Genomic DNA, 16,627 nt, shown 5'->3' on the forward strand with positions numbered 1-16,627 from the left:
AATATTTAATTTTTTTATTTTTTTTAATTGTTTAATTGCGAACGTATTAATTCCATGTTTTGAAATGAGAATTTGCCGACAAAACCACACGATCTATTAATGACGTATAGATTTTGAAACAACTTAGTGAATTATAATAAAATACACTGATAAAAGTATTCCATAAGTTGAATAGAAGAAGGTCGTATAATGCCATTAAAACGTTAATTTAGTTTCTAAAAAAGAATGTTTTGCGGTGAATATATAAAAATTCTAAGGGTAACAACGTTTCACGCAAGTAGCGCCCCTTCTCGACCAAATGGTATTTCCAACGGTTGGCCGATTTTCCCGAAAACTGTCTATCAGGTTCGGTCGACCAAGGCTGTACGAGGAAAACTAATTATGACTTCGATGGACCGCAAATGGCTATAACTACCTAGCGAAACTACGGCACCTTGTCGACCCGTCTCTGCCCATCCTCTTATCACAACCTCCACGAACTGAACAAGAAGATAATGTTTACTGTTCAACAAATGAAGCCGATACAGAAACTCCACAATACCGAGACGTTTTGCTTCAAAGACCGCTTTACCCTATTTACGACAAATAATTAAATCTTTTAAGGTCTGTCCCATTTGCACGTTGAACGATCCCAAACGTACATAACAGCAAAATATTAGGTTAGGACGAAAGATTAAGGAGTTTTTAAATTAAAATTCGAAGATAAAATTAAGATATCCACAGGTTTATTCAATAACATAATATAAATATGTTATTGCATAAATCTATGAATAAATATCTTAAGTTTATTTTCGAATTTTGATTTAAAAACGCTACGAGCTTTTGTTTCAACCCAATACTTGCTTAACCTAGTTCCACTATTTCCACTTAATGGAATTGTAAACAGTTTAGAATTGGACGCAGACACAAAAAATTAATAACGAATTACCAGTCACAGAAATGAGAATATATTACATTACTTTCTGCATACTTTCATTGTCATAGATCATTTTATAAAATCTAAAATAAAGAAGAAAATTGTTTAGTAAAAACAGAGCAACTTACTAGTTACTATTATATAAATAGAGTGCCGATATTTATGTTGCAAAACTCAACAACTACAGAACTGATCATCCTCAAATTTTAACCCGTTATTCCTGAATATTCTAGAACGAATGTAGGTTATAGAGTATGTCTCAAATACGCGCCACAATGCATGCAATTTATATTATTAATTTTAGTATATACAATAGTTATTGCTGTCGCTGCCAGGTGGCATCGATACAAATTGAAATATTCTTTATAGGGTTTACACTTTTTTAAGAGAGTCAAAGTCTAATATACTTAAAATTATCAATGACTTATGTACTGAATGCTATATTAAACTGTGAGCTTCTTTAGCCTATTTAGAGTAATGAAACCTTTTAAAAATGTAACAAGTACTAGAGAATAAGAGCGAAAAAGTTTCTAGATTGATAAAAGACAGCATATAATCATATTTTTATATTCTTATACATAAGAGTAACATAAGATAATTAAGTAAAGATTCATATGTAACTTTTTATACGAAATATGTATGCGACTAATGGACGAGACACGATCCAAAGGCCAATGTTAATCAAAAAGAAAATTCTTTATATGGTGGGGGTACCAGTTGTCGGATATTTAATGACGACTTCGAAGTATTCTATAATGCATTTCACGATTTCGTTAAAAAGAAAAAGAAATATTAACCAAGCTTTAGTCAGAAGTTTTGGTCCTACTTACCGGATGCCTGAATGTAAGAACTAGGCAACTTACAATTCCTTATTGTAGAGAAATTGATGAAATAGTATTTTAAGGTGTCAAGATTATGGTAGGGAGACCGTTATTTTAAACATAATGCCAATATCTGCTTATGTTTCTTTATTTTAAGTGGAATAAAACATGAAAAACTATAATTTCGGATTAAAAAAAATTTTTTTAAATTCGAGTTGCCCATTTATACGATAAATAGAAATCTCTATTTATTTTTTATCTACTTTGAACACTGCTCACTAGATGTCGTAGATTACTTTGATAGGTTATCCAGTTTTTACATTAAATTCTACTTGATTTCTTCTTTAATACGAAGTAGATAACCCAAAATGTCAAAATTTCATGTTCAGGCGGCGATATTCAACTGTACAATTCTACATACAGTAGTCTCACTCGAAGCTATTTACAAACAAGAAGGATTGACGCATATCGAAGTTTTAAAAGAACTCGTGAAATGCAGAGAAACTCGATAATGTAAAAATTGTTTCAGTCGCTACAGTAATGTCAATTGCTCCTTTGGAGTCGGCGTTCGATCGCCTAAAGGGTTACCAGTAAAATTTCGTGGAAACTCTAAGCACCAATCAAGCGAAACTCTCGTCGTATCGATAATCTTTAATGACCGGTCCGCGAAGCTGGCCGGTTGCGTCGGAGCAACGAGACCTCGTTCCCGCAAAGAGCATCGCAGAGTTAATTTGATTCCGTGTAAACCGATGGGCCAAAAAGGACGTGGCAGCGAGCGAGAAACGCTTGGCTAGAAGAGTTACGTGGCAAACTTGTAACACGATCGCGATATCGTTCAGCGTCGAGCGACCCGTGTTCATCAACGTTCACCGATGGTACACCCAACTAGTTATACATCCATCGAGTGGATGTTGTTCGACGTTGATGCATGCATTATTCAGCCGGTGTATCCATTCATTATTCATGTCATGATCAATGGATGTCAACAGACCGCGATCTGTATCTGAACACGTCGCCATGACAGAAAGTGAAAGCGACGCTGTCATTCGAGCGCGCCCCCGCGCCGCTTCACGACGCTATGGGTGGTTCTAGGGGGTGGTTCCACGGATAATGGGCTATGGGAGGGAACACAGGGAAATGGGGGTGAGCAGCAGGGACATGTTGCCGTTCGGTACGCGCGGCATCGATGGATGATCAGACTTTCCGAAATTCGTGGGACGTAGCACGCTCGACTTCCTCACAATAGCGATTAACTGGCAATCTAGGGGATCTAGTCTCCACGGCAGATCGATGCGTTAACAAACGGACGCGTTAATTGGGAAATCCTGGCGTGTCCGTGGAAATGTATGGCCGGGAACATTATTGGGGTTGAACTGTTCGTTAGGTCGTACGTGGTTACCTGCCGTACCTGCATATAAGCAAGCTCTGATTTCACCGGTCGTTGCAATTGAATGTTTTCCAGGTTGCCAAGTACACTGCTACGCGAAAGAAAGAAGCATCCGGGCAATATTTAATCGAAAAGTTGTTTAATACTTGGATAGTCCGAAAAAGTGTTTCGACACTAAGTTTTCAATTATCTGGACTCATTTTGAAGCTTGTATCTTTATGATACGGCCGGTTAAATCTAAAGGTACTCGTTTGGACGAAAATGTTCCAACGACAGTGAGTACCGAAATTAATATTTCATATTTGTTTGCATGCTCGATTCACTCCTTTCGGGACATATTAAATTCGTTTGCACGATCATACGAAATTAATCGGAAAACACAGATGTCTCTGCACGAACAGAGTGTACGTTCAAAGTAATTCAATAGGAGCAGTCGCAAAACAAAATTTCATTTCCTCTGCGGCAAACGAAATTACATTAAAAACCAGGTTAATCCGTAAAACAACATTCACTCGAGGCTACAAACACGAATTTACTGTAAATGAACAATCTTGGTAACATACTCGCGGCGCGGTGGTTTCTATTTGCTCCTTTCCGTTGTCGATTGTAACGACTATAAATTTCCCCCTAATCGACGTTCCGCTGCACGCGACACAATTTTCTCGTCGTCCATGGAAAAACAATATTAACGTCGCCGTAACGTTCTTCCTTCCAAACAACCCCCTAACATTCCCAAACGACCTCGGGAACCGTTCATTTAAAGAGACCAGCCCGTTTAAATACACCTTGCCCGTGTTCCAATGGAATGGCGCTACAAATTCGAGTGGATATATATTTGCCGTTGGAAACTGGTCCTCCTTTACCGGTTTTCTTTACGAGGACCATTAAACCTTGAAATAAGTAGCGATTAATACCGTGACGGAACGGAATCCTATAGCCTCAGCACAGGGATGTAGGGGATAGGGGATTGGGGATAGCGGGAGAAAGGAAAGAGAGAGGATTGGCGGACGGCAACGAGAAGAAGTTCAGCAAAGTTCTAGCTGGTATCACATGCGTTTCGTAAGACAAAGTTTCCCTTGGAGGGTGGTTCGTGAAACGTTCGACAAATCTAGTATTCCGAGGGATTAAAGACGAACTCGAGTTTCCGCGATTCCTGCTCGCAAATTACCGGAATTCCCCGGGCTAACTCGCATATTTCACGTTTGATGCGTCCTGAACAAAGGAAATCGCGAACGGAGGGGGTTTCAGTTTGCTGATCCGTCGCGTCGCGTCGGACGAACGGTGTTCGGGGCTACCCGTCGGCGACGCAGTCTAGTCGGTGGGAGGAATAGAAAGATGCGCAAGGAGAGACTCGCGAATCGCGTCCTCGAAGGTGTCAACCGTGGCAGCGGAGTTTCGCGAGGGGAACGAAAAGGAGTTTATCCAGTGACACAAGGTGACAAATCCTCTTAACCGCTTTACAAGCCTCGCATTGTCGCGACTCGCATGCATATATGCAAACGTGCCCGCATAAAGACGTCACGCCACGTCTCTGCGGTTCGTCTTTCGTTCCATCTTCCACACGATCATCCTCTACCACCCTCCCCCTTCTTTCCACACTTTTTTCGCTATCGCTGTTCTATCCTGCAGCAGAATCTCCATATTTTTATTCTACTGATTTCCTTCGAGACGTTTATCGGGGATGTACCTGGTGCAAACTGTTGAGAATTCACGAAATTTTTGGAATTTATTTGAATCAGTGAATCTGACCAATCTGTTTGTAATTATAAAGATATTCTATTACATTAATGAAGAAATTAGAAGAGCTATTTTTTCGAAAGAGCTATGAATATTGTTGCCGCAGCCATATCGCCAAAACTATTAAAGAGAGATAGCATTTTCTGGCTGGCTCCTGTTTGTCGCAATTGACGAAGACAACTCATATGTTGCATAAAGCCCCGCAATAGTCGTAAGAAAAATGATTAAAGTTGTTATCAAAAGTTGTGAAAATTGGTCTGGCACATACAAGACATGCATCGTTGCCAAACACGGTAATTAAATTACTGGATTTGTTCACAATTGCGGTGTTATAGGTACAGCGTCTCTCACTACAGGCTATATTTAATATTTCCTTTCTTGGCTCGACAGAAAAGCACGCATTTATTGAGTGACAAAGAACACTTAGCACAAGATACAGCACCTGGAGTTGATTGTCTTCGAGTCTTTATAATTTTACAGTACAAAACAATTACTGCTTACTGTAAGCTACTTGCCCCGTTGCTAACATAAACAACGGCTCTCCTTAAGAATTTTATGAGGCTGTTAATGTCTCACTTGAGGCCGCATTCCCCCAGAGACGTTCGTTGCAAAATTGGTTACCGTAACTGGGTTATTCGATGCTCGATTGATGAGAATGTTGGAGCTGCGTGCTTGGTGTATGATATGATCGAAGTGCTATGCGTCGTTTTCCGGAAATTCATAAATTGGTAGATAAAAATTGCATAGGAAATTGATAAGAAAGTGGTCATTAGGTGGCATTTCTCGAAACTTTCAACCGTGTATCACTTCCACTTGTACAAAGGGTGTTTATAAATATTTTATCGTAGCGATCATGGGTACACCATTCGATTGGTTGAGTTTTGAGCGCGATTTACAAAATAAAAGAGTCACGAATGTCTTAAAAAACTGTCCTCTTGAAAAACGACTTTAAAACTCCACCGATTTAAAGGTGCAGGAGACATCTATGATCGCTATGGTTGCGAAATGAAAAATAAGAAAAAAATAGAATAGACGAAATATAAATAATTTTCGAGGGATTGGGGTGAACTCCGTTTACCAACATCGAGTTTTGGGATCACGAGGTTTGTTTGCGACAGCTTCAACGATTTCTAATCGACCCCGACCGATTTTTACGAGTTTTAATGAAACGGCACCATGAACGTGAATTTATTGGCTGGTTACGTTGCTCCGAAGTTTATTTGTGTCGATCGTTTCGACTCTCAATTCAGTAGCTTCGATAGTTCAAGTGATGAGATTTACGGTTACTGGTTTCGGCGATGCGAAGTTTAATGCCACCGCTAGTAGATGTTTATTGGTATTGATTTGCCTGGAATTCGAAGTCTTGACTAAAAATTTATGGGGAATCGGTATCTGCGGCGTACAATTGGTTACTTACACCTAGAAGTTAGTGAGGTCTTGCAACCAGCAACTTATTGCTAGTGGTATCTGGAACGTTTAGACTAGTTTAGAGCATCCTCCACCATCGGTAAACGTTTATTGTTGCTGCCTGCTTATACCTAGATTTGATGAGCGCAAACTTTGTTTTGTAATGTATAGTTAATTTTATTTCATTTTATTTCTTACGATCAGATCAAGCATATGGAAAGTAGCATACACTCGAAAAAAAATGTATTATTATACACAGTTTCTGGCAATAGACATTGCTACTACAATAACTGATTCTTCTCAATTAGAGGTCTGCTACTTTTGAGATTTTGCAACTGAATGCTAATTAGTGCTGGATATTACACTATTAAAGTTATTGGTTTAATTGATTATTTTATAGTTATCTCTTTTTCATTATAGTTTGCCTGCAAAATAATTAGAAACAAGATCACAAATTAATATAAGATACTTTCATTTTAAGGTAAAAGTAGAAAGCAGGTTCTACAAAGATGTTTAAAACGATTTTTAATTGTCGGACATATTCAAGCATTAAAATAAATGCGTACATACAATAAATCTAAATTTTCCCTCTTCTGTAGAACTGTTACAGTCAAAAAAGTTCTAACTATTATGTAGCATAATCGTACGGCAAGTGGGTAATTGCAAATATACCAAACAGGCTACAAGCTGTAATAGACGGAGTTCCCACAAAGTAGTAGAACTAACAGAATGTTTAAACATCAAAATTGCAATCACAAAAATGTGAAATTAAACTTCCGTCGTTCACCCAGTTTTTTACTTTAAATAAACTATCAATTTTCTATTTTGTAGTTTTCTTCGGTTTTATATAAATGTTTCTACAATATAAATAGTAGTTATCGTATATAAATGACTATTTAAATTTTGCTTTATTCGTCACAGTATATAGCGTTCTAAACTAGGTCCCGCCCTAAATTCAGCGACATACATTACAATTTTTCGTAAGCAGTTTCCCTCGTAGATCACGCGAACCCTGTCACCAAAACATCCGAAACTACGAGACCAGCTGAAGTTGTCGAAGCGGATGAAAATAAGTAAGAAAGTAGACGAGAATAAAAGAAATAGCGCAACGGCAGCTTTGTGTATATAAAGCGGTAAAGATCATAGACCGCGTCTCTGAAACACGTCTTCGAGAGAAATAAGAAATACAAACTTAAAAGGAAGTACGGGTAAGAAAGGAAGTACGCGCAGAGGTACAAGGGAGAAAGAATTCAGTGGTACGGATATGTATTGTCAAGAGAATTTATATCTTTCTTAAAATTCACGGCACGAACGTCTTTGATGGCAAACGGAGTGATTCTCGGCCAGCCCCGCGCCTTTCCTTCTATCCCCACAATCCCTTGGTTCTCTTCGTTCCGATCCTCTAATCTCTCTTCTCCCTTTACTCCTATCCACGGTGTCATCCTGTACTAAGCCCTCTGTAATACCCTCCGCCTCGGAAACAGTTACGGACCAGTATTCGTTCCGGTCCCTGCCCGGTAATTCCGATCACTGCGATGCTTTCGTTAACTCAACTTGACGTACACTACCGTACATAAGTATTCCGACATTTATAATTTCTTCGGAAAACTCGACATCAACAGATGTTAGCGCATTATGCAATCCCGTGGCCATGGAGTCGGATCAGTTAGCGATAACAGACTCGATCAAATGGAAAAATGAACTGAGAAATATTTGTTCACACCTAAAATGTCGAGGCTAGACAATTAGGGACGGTTTATGACACGGACGCGGATTTACCTTTTGGGTCTGTCGAACCGGTTGTAATTTGGCACGCATGTGCCCAGGTTATTATTCTGCAGCATGTTTTAAGGGTTTTTTCGGGTACTTTCGACGTGTCATAAACCGTAGGCCTCGACGAGTGATTCCCAAAAAGATGGTAACGGTTTACCTTCGACCTTCGAACTGAAGTCACTCGACATGATTGGCATCCACCTCGTGCGGAAAAGAGGACTTTCCTCATTCCCACCCTTCACGCAGATAAGGGTAACGGCGCGAGAGAATCGGGTCTAATGCGGGTTGAGGTCGTTTTCGTGAAAGCAGAACATCGTTGAGGTTCCTCCGAACAACGTGATTCGCAGCAGAAAACCAACGGGGTCTAACAAGACACGGGACTTGTCAGGAACTTCATTCAGACCTGTACAGTTAGCTACAAATAAACTCTTTGGCCCTCCAAGCATTCACATCGGTGTGGGTGGTCCTTCGAACGAACACTCGGCTCACATCACGTGGTATACGCAGCGAGGATAATCGCGAGACGAGTACAGTAGAACCTCGGTGGTTGCACGAAACAAGTCCGAAAGAGCCTGCAAGTTCTTGCAACTATCGAGGTAACCAATTAATTGGAATAATCTACCATTTCGATTAGGTTGTTGCATATGAAATTTTAGAATGCAAATTTTATGAAGAAGTATTATTACAATCTTCAAGTTTAATCATTTTATGGTACAAAGGTGATCCTCAAGGTTCTATCTTCAGTTTTTATTGAGATATCTAACTTTAGTTTCGAATTAAAGTTGTTTCACCTTTGAAAATATTATAACAGTGCATATCTTTAAATTCTTCTAATGTTTTTACTGTGTCAGATTACACCTACTCATTTTGGTCGTAAATGCATAAAATCCGCGGTCTAATTAATTATTCACAGCACTGTATTACTATACTCTTCTCCTTTTTTTGATATTCTTCTTTTCTACCCCCCTATATTGCAATTGGAATATGTACAAACAGTTGCTAGGTGATTCTGTCTGAATATTAGATAAAGAACGAGTGCAAAAAGATTAGATTCGTCTGCAACAACTACAAATGATCTTTAGATATTTATTTTTAGACCTTGGATATTTGTGCGAATTACCATGATCGCTCTAATTTTATGGAGAGGGACATATTTCTTTCACTAAAAGATCCTTGTCGTAGGAATAAAATGAAAACGTTATTAGTAATAACTTATTACTCTAAGCTATGTCTAGTAATTAGCTTAGAGTTCTCTTAGCTTTAATCCAAGAAAATCAAATCTCAATGGGCTCATCAACAAACTAATCTGAAACAGTCGCGTTAGGTAGTTGATAGTATACGAAGCAGTTGGAAAAACAATCGGAAAACTAGTTCTACTCTGTGAAGTAAAAGCTAACTTGTCTTTAGCTTGAACATAGTTCAGATGAACAGTAAGAGACCAAAGAAGTTCATAACCTACCGACTGTGTTTAAAACAAGTAGGTTCTGCATTATGCGACGATGTTTACGATCGCGGATCGTAACCATTATCGTTCAGCCGATGCTAACGATTTCTAGTTACCCGCACCTGATTCCACGTATTTGCCGAATGAAGCTGGTTCAGTACTGGAGTTTCATCGTCAACATAAAATCTCTATAGTCGAATGATTCCAAAATGGAAGGATTTCTGCTTCATTGGCTATATTCGCTTTATTTGTTATCATTCTTAGAATCAATAGTCATACGACATTATTCAGATTGTCTGCTATTCCGAAACCTCTACCTTTATGATAACAAAACGAGAAGTTGTGCAAGTTTTTCATCAATTCGAAAATATAGACAGGAAGAAACGGAAAGTGTAAAATTAGAATTTCTGTATATAAGTATTAATAAACCTTAGCACTAGATGGGTTCTCCAATTGCACTCGGAGCTACCTTAACTCAAAAATTAATCATTTCTTCCGACCTAGAACATTTCCATTTCCTATGATTTTTTAAATGTTATACCTAAATGTCTAGATACCGATATATTTAATAATGTAAACAACAGTTTGAAGAATGGTACAGTAATTTTTAGTGGCGCCCCTCTCTCTCTCGGAGTCTCTCTTCTAGTGTAATGGTTAACTATAACATCTGCATGCTTAATTACCCAGATGCATTTAACACTAAACCTACCGAGTACTAAAAGCGATTAAAATGTTTTAGCTTAGAAAAATGATAAGGCTCTATTTATTTAGATTCTGTGCAACTTTAATTACAATATATGCTTCGATAAAGAAATTTATCGAATCAATTTCCATGTAAGCAACCTCGTAATTTCGATATTTCTAAGACGAAAAATATAAAACCGGTCATTTGATCAGCAAGTGGTAGGTTTAGTGATATTCAAGCACACCTCAGTGGTTGCACCCAATTTTGTTGAGGAAAAAACAAATTCGAACTCGAGTGCCCACCGCAATCCCCAGATCTCTGTACTAACAAAGAAAGTATTATTTTCAAAACACTTGAAGTAAAATCTGCGAAATATGAATAATTAAGATTTACACTTTTGCCCGCGCCACTGTATTGTTGTTCAACACTAAAAGGGTTAATACCTTGCTCGTAGATCTCTCAATGTTGAATATCTTCTTACTGTTATCCGTATGATGATTGATTTATTAGGTCAAACGCTTCATAAAACATGCCCGAACTTCTTTATTTTCCTTCAAACAACGTCAGTAGCTGGTATGAGCGGAATCTGAAGTATTCATTCCCCAAGATTAATCTTCTCCGCGATCGGATACGATTCATTCGAACAGAATAGTTCGTATAATCCACCACGCAGTGGAATCTCGCGTTACTCCACCCCCACTTCCCTCCACAGTTCGTTATTTGTTGTTTTGCAGAAATAAAAACTCGTGGCGACTTATACCTCCATTTATATCGGGACTCAAGAGTTTATATACCATTGCGACAGTGATTGTGCGAATGTCGATAGAATGAAAATCTTATCGAACATTTAATAAAACTTCATTCCTTTCTGGAGCTTTCGAAACTTTCAATAAAACGGATAAATCCTGACTTAACGCCAGCTTTCTAGAAACAATCGGGAAATAACTATACAATCCTCTCAATTAATTGCTTTATTCTGAATTAGCAGGACGACTGAGGTATTTGCAAAAACGTATAAAAACATTATAATTCTTCACAGGAAGCATCGTTTTCGAAAAAGAATTGAATTTCAAAAACTGTTTATAGGCTGCTATCCTTCGTGCATTTATAAATTTTCAAAAAGTAATGAAACACAGAATTGAGTGGAATTGACTGTAGCTTAATTTTATTCCTCTATTTATTATTTTATTTATTTGTTTTTTATATAATTTTTCAATGAGCTTTTTAACGAACTTTAAAAAACAATTGAGTCTATAAATATTCACAGGCTCAATAGTCTTGTTTTGTAACATTCTCATCACTAGACTGTGGATCTTTATGCTAAATAAAAATTGTCTGCCTCGATTGCGAGAGACAGGAGCAATGTAAAAATGTTTTCTCACTTTTAATAATTTTCATAGACTGATGTTGATGTTCTTAAATTGTATTTATTTTTTTACCCGCGTTTGCAATAAACGCATAAAATCTGCAATCTATTCATCGAATATTGACTTGCTCGTATTAACAAGGTACGGATGATCGCAGTTTCATTGTAATACTATTTTTAACGCAATAACTAATATAGCAACGCTATACCCCATTAAAAAACTGTTGACCTACTTACTATGTAAAAAACCAATAGTTTAGGGAACATTTAAGTTTCTCCGATATCGATAATGAGAAATGTGAACAAAATTCCATCTGCAAGCGAAACATTTAAAATTAGTTTCCGTCTACATTTGATGGCAAAGAGTTTAATGAAATTGAAATATGACGCAATCAACATGCAATTATAGAAGAATTTACAGATCATCACATTACTCATGTTGTTTTGCTTTTAAAAAAAAATTGTTCCAACAAAAATACATTTTCTTTAACCTGAATAAAAACATTGAGGTTTTTTTTTTTTTAATTTTTCGTATGAATCGAAATTTGCAAAGAGAGAGAGTTTCCTATATTTTATAAAATGTTCTTTATACTATCAAATTATAAATTATCGTGCTGAATTTTTTGCATAGCGTCTCCTTTTCTTTTATTCAATGACTCGTAGAAAATATCAGATGTGTTCTGCAAGAAGACTGCCACGTTGCTAGGAGGTAGGTAGCCTTTCAAGTACCCCAATTTGAGGGCTGGGACACCAAAGATTTTCTGAAAATTTTCGTCTCTATGAGACCAAAGAGAAATCCTGTGTTTTCAACCTTGCAACAAATGTCTTCGCGAGTTTCTGGAGACTGGGCCATTATTTGTCCTGTTCTTTACAAGCTACATCCAATTTTGCAGTTCTTGCTAGTTAGCTTCAACTTCCACTCTGTTTATGTCGTGAAATAGTATCTTTGAAAATATATCTGATAAAAGTGTAAATGAGTAACATAACTACGGTAAATTCTTTCAACGTATCTCACACTGCAGTTCATGTCTTTAACCCTTAGCACTCGAGTGGTGACTCAGAGCCACCACTAAAAATTGCTGTACCATTATTCAAAATATTGTTTACATTATTAAATATTTTGGTATCTAAACAATTACTACACATTTTAGTGCTGTATGAGGCATTATATCAATTTCCTATGCATGGAATGGAAAGAATAGTATAGAATAGAATCATACTAGGTCGGAAGAACTGTTTCATTATTGAGTTAAAATAGCCATTCATGCCACAGATTCGTATCGCAACACGTCTCTGAATCGCCAACAGGGATCGAGACATTACTGTACTTCGCATTGAGTTCGTATCGAACAAGAATGATCAAGACCACGTGTAACAAACGGAAGACCTAATCATCAAATCCTTATCCCAGAACCATCTCGAGCAGGAATGTCATAGTCACGTGCTGAAACACGCCCAATGGGAAATCTAGTTACCCCAGTGAAAATGGAGATGTTCGAGTTACAGTAGATTAGCCCTATACAGACACAGTACCCTTCACCAGTATCATCACCATTCGTCAAGTGTCCTACTTATGTTAGGGTAGTGATGAGGGACGTATAATACGTTAGGTCAATGATACTTTTCTTGAAAAAATATTGGTTCGTAAGGTACGTGAACGACTAATTACACTTTTGGTAAAAGTTTAAAAAATAAGTTGCAATCTTTTGGTTCGCTTATATTAGTGTGAATCTCACCGATACTTGACCACTCGCTGATACCGTCATCGAGCGTGTTTACCGCTTAACTGGTTCCAAAGGGGATTCCACGAGTAATGGAGATAAAATGGTCACAGTTACAGTAGAGGCCTTTGCGACAGTTACGGAGACAATACTGTATAATGTTCCTGAGTACTGGAAATTGTCTTGTTTTTAAGTAAGATGATAGAAACGCGACGTTAAAAAGGCCAATCGAATATAACGCTACGGAAGACATACTGTAGTAGGTAGATTTTATTCGTAGCGAAACATTAACAACTGTCTTGCAATCTTCTTTTCAATCTTTACGTATAACTTTCCACTGTTACAATTCCCTTTATAACCTACATTTACGATCTATCACCTTCTTTCTCCTCTATTTCACGCCCTTCCCAGCCATAGCCTCTCTTTCTCACTCACTCTATTCGCTCGCTTTTTACTCCTCCTCTCTAATTTTTTTTAGTCTACTTAACTCGTCCTGCTTTATAACATCACCTTGCTCCTCTTCATACCTCCACATTTTCCCATTCATTTTTCGTTTCGCATTTACTCATTCCTCTTCTCTTTTTCGTATGCGCAACTTTCTAAAGGAAGTGTGCAGAGCGTATCACCTAACTTTAACACCTTAAATATTTCTGTTGTAATTGTAACATCTTAGAAATTTTACAAAAGTTGCATACTTTCGTGGAGTTCTAATGCATAACAACATTAGCTTTGTGAAAACTTAACTCTACAGATTTTATCGAAATTCTATTTCACATCGATTGAAAGTGATTTTGAAACACAATCTTACAAGTCCTATGACGAAAGAGTAGTAAAATCAATTGCAAAAAACATATAATGTGAGGAACGGTTCAAAAGTTCTACACAAATCTCCCTAAATTCTTCGATCCGGTACGCTACCGCCTCGCCACACACTGGGCCCGATTGAAGAAGCACGCGACATTTAGGGAAAAATCAACTTTCACATTTTGAACTATTCAATTAAAGAAAATAATAAAAACGGTTAAACGAATGTGGAATAGTTACAAATCATTAAGAAGGAATTATTTATTTTAAATATTCAGTTCAAATTTAAGTTTCGAGGTTTAAGAGTTATTCAAACAAGTCGCGTGCTTTTTCAATCGGGCCCAGTGTGCACTATGGCGGAATAATACGCCGCACAGTGGTCCCTTTCAGCGATTTAGCTGGCCAAAAGTCGATTTCAAAAATTTACCTAACGTGTGAAATTTTTGGTGCTTGCTATAGTTTAATATATGGTGGACAATGTACTAACATTTTTTTTTATCATTCAGGCACCCATGAAGTGCTGTACTTCATCGAAAGTTAAAGATTTTCGTAGTACAACGCGTCTTGCTGCTAAAATTCGATGAGACAGTTTTTATATGTTTCAAGTAAGTTGTTCACATTTCTTTCCAATATAAAAGTTTTGCAGGTAAGTATGGACTATACTTTCAACAATTTTGTATCTTTTTATTGCATATCTTATGGTAATTATTTACATTTCAACACGATTAGTATGTAAATAAGATTTGTTACGATTGTAACACTTTATGAGTAATTACGTTGTATATCAGGTTGCGTCCGAGAATTTTTTTAAGCGCGGTTGTAATTGTCAAAGGTTTGGGCTTACAGCAAAACAAAAAAAAGTTGCACGAGTCTGCACCTTTTTTTTTACAGCATTTTGTTTTATCGCGCCAAGCGGTCCTTGCGGTTCGGGCGCGCACGCTTTCCAGACCGAAACAATTGAGATGAAATGATGTTTTTAAAATACTTAAACAAATACAAAATGATACTATATGTGATTTGAAAACGTTGCGGGATCATTAAACATTATAAATAATTTTGGCCAGCTAAATTCAATGAAAAGTTTCGGTTCGGGTGCTTTTCGGTGCAAATGCCCAATTGTCACCACGATGTTTTGAACATTTCGGATAATCTGGCAAGAAAATGTTTCGAACAAAAGTTAATCGATACTCGGTCGTCTATAAATTCCAATAAAAAAATTTGACAAAAATTTTTTCTTAAATAAAAAATATTATCATGTTAATCTTTTAAATGCTACTAAGTATTTTTTATTTCATATTGTTGTAGCTGCTGTCAAGACGAATCCAATGGCCTACTTAACTACGGCTTTAAGTCTTAAAATAATGCTAGAATAATTTTGTCCAGCTAAATGGCCCGTTTAGACCACTGTGCGCCGCCGCGGCGTTGACCAGGGGGTTCGATTCCTTGATGATTACCATTTTTCCGAACAAATAAACTTTCCTTATTTATCCTAGTATAATACCATCAACACCCATACCAACCAAGTCTGAGACCCCATGACCTTGCGCTGTCCTTGTTAGCAGAGGCCGATGCGACGATGACGATTGCGTAACGTCGAATCTTTCTTTGATATTATATGGGGTCCGGGGGTGAAGCCCTTCGATGGGCGTAGTTCCATTAGCGTTGCTGATGCAGCCGGACGGATTGCCCGGGATTCTAATCTGACCGCAGGGCATGCCTTCTAATATAGATAGGCTTGATTAATTCCGCGGCAACGCAGTAATGCGTGTGATCCGCGCGCGGTCATGATCCGGACGATTACGTGGTGTATAACGTTGTCACACTAGCGACCCGAGTCCGACCTAAACCCGGTCCGCACGTTTGCTAACGCGGAAAGGAATATGGTAGTCGGTGCTGCAGCCGGCTATGCAAATGAGAATTGGCGAGCCCTTCTGGCCAGACGGTTATCCACTCGCCGATCGTAAAAATGAGAACGAAAACGCCGGATCTCGCGAATCACCTCTCGACCGTCCTCGAGTGCCGCTTCTGTGGTGCTCGCGAACACACGCTGATTGAAGGGCTACCACCGGTAAACATGCTCGATGACTCCGAGGATGAATCGCTCGGCACTCGACGACGATCCTTTCGTTGCTATGATTGATCGATGTGTGGACACTGTTCAATGAATCCGATTCATTCCATTGGTTCGCGTCTAAAGTCTTCCAAGTAATTTCCTATTGACGAATGCTGGATCTATTTGCGCCGAACTGTCCTCGGGAAATAAGGTGGTACAATGAGTTTGACCACCTCAAATATTTCCATTATTTGTAATTGTGTTAACAAAATTATACACAGGGTGTCCCTTCTAACTTGAGCATCTTGAATATCTCCCTTATTGTTTATGATAGGGAGAAAACATTACTTTGTTCGAAGGGGTAAACACTATGATGGGACAAACAATTTTCTTAAGGTCATATTCTCCGATTTTTCGAGGTCATCAGAGTTTTTCTTTTAAACGGAACTATGTTAGCCAATGTAAAAGTAAATATACAATCATTATATTGTCCTCATGGCACACAGAAATGTA

General features: G+C 37.9%; 1 protein-coding gene across 2 annotated transcripts in view; it reads right to left on the bottom strand.

The window, feature by feature from the left end:
- Positions 1-16,627, bottom strand: part of Tei (irregular chiasm C-roughest protein teiresias) — a 679,348-nt gene that overhangs the window by 323,720 nt on the left and 339,001 nt on the right. The window lies entirely within an intron of this gene.

The sequence above is a fragment of the Lasioglossum baleicum genome, chromosome 18, assembly GCF_051020765.1.
Source record: "Lasioglossum baleicum chromosome 18, iyLasBale1, whole genome shotgun sequence".
NCBI classification, from domain to species: Eukaryota; Metazoa; Arthropoda; class Insecta; order Hymenoptera; family Halictidae; genus Lasioglossum; species Lasioglossum baleicum.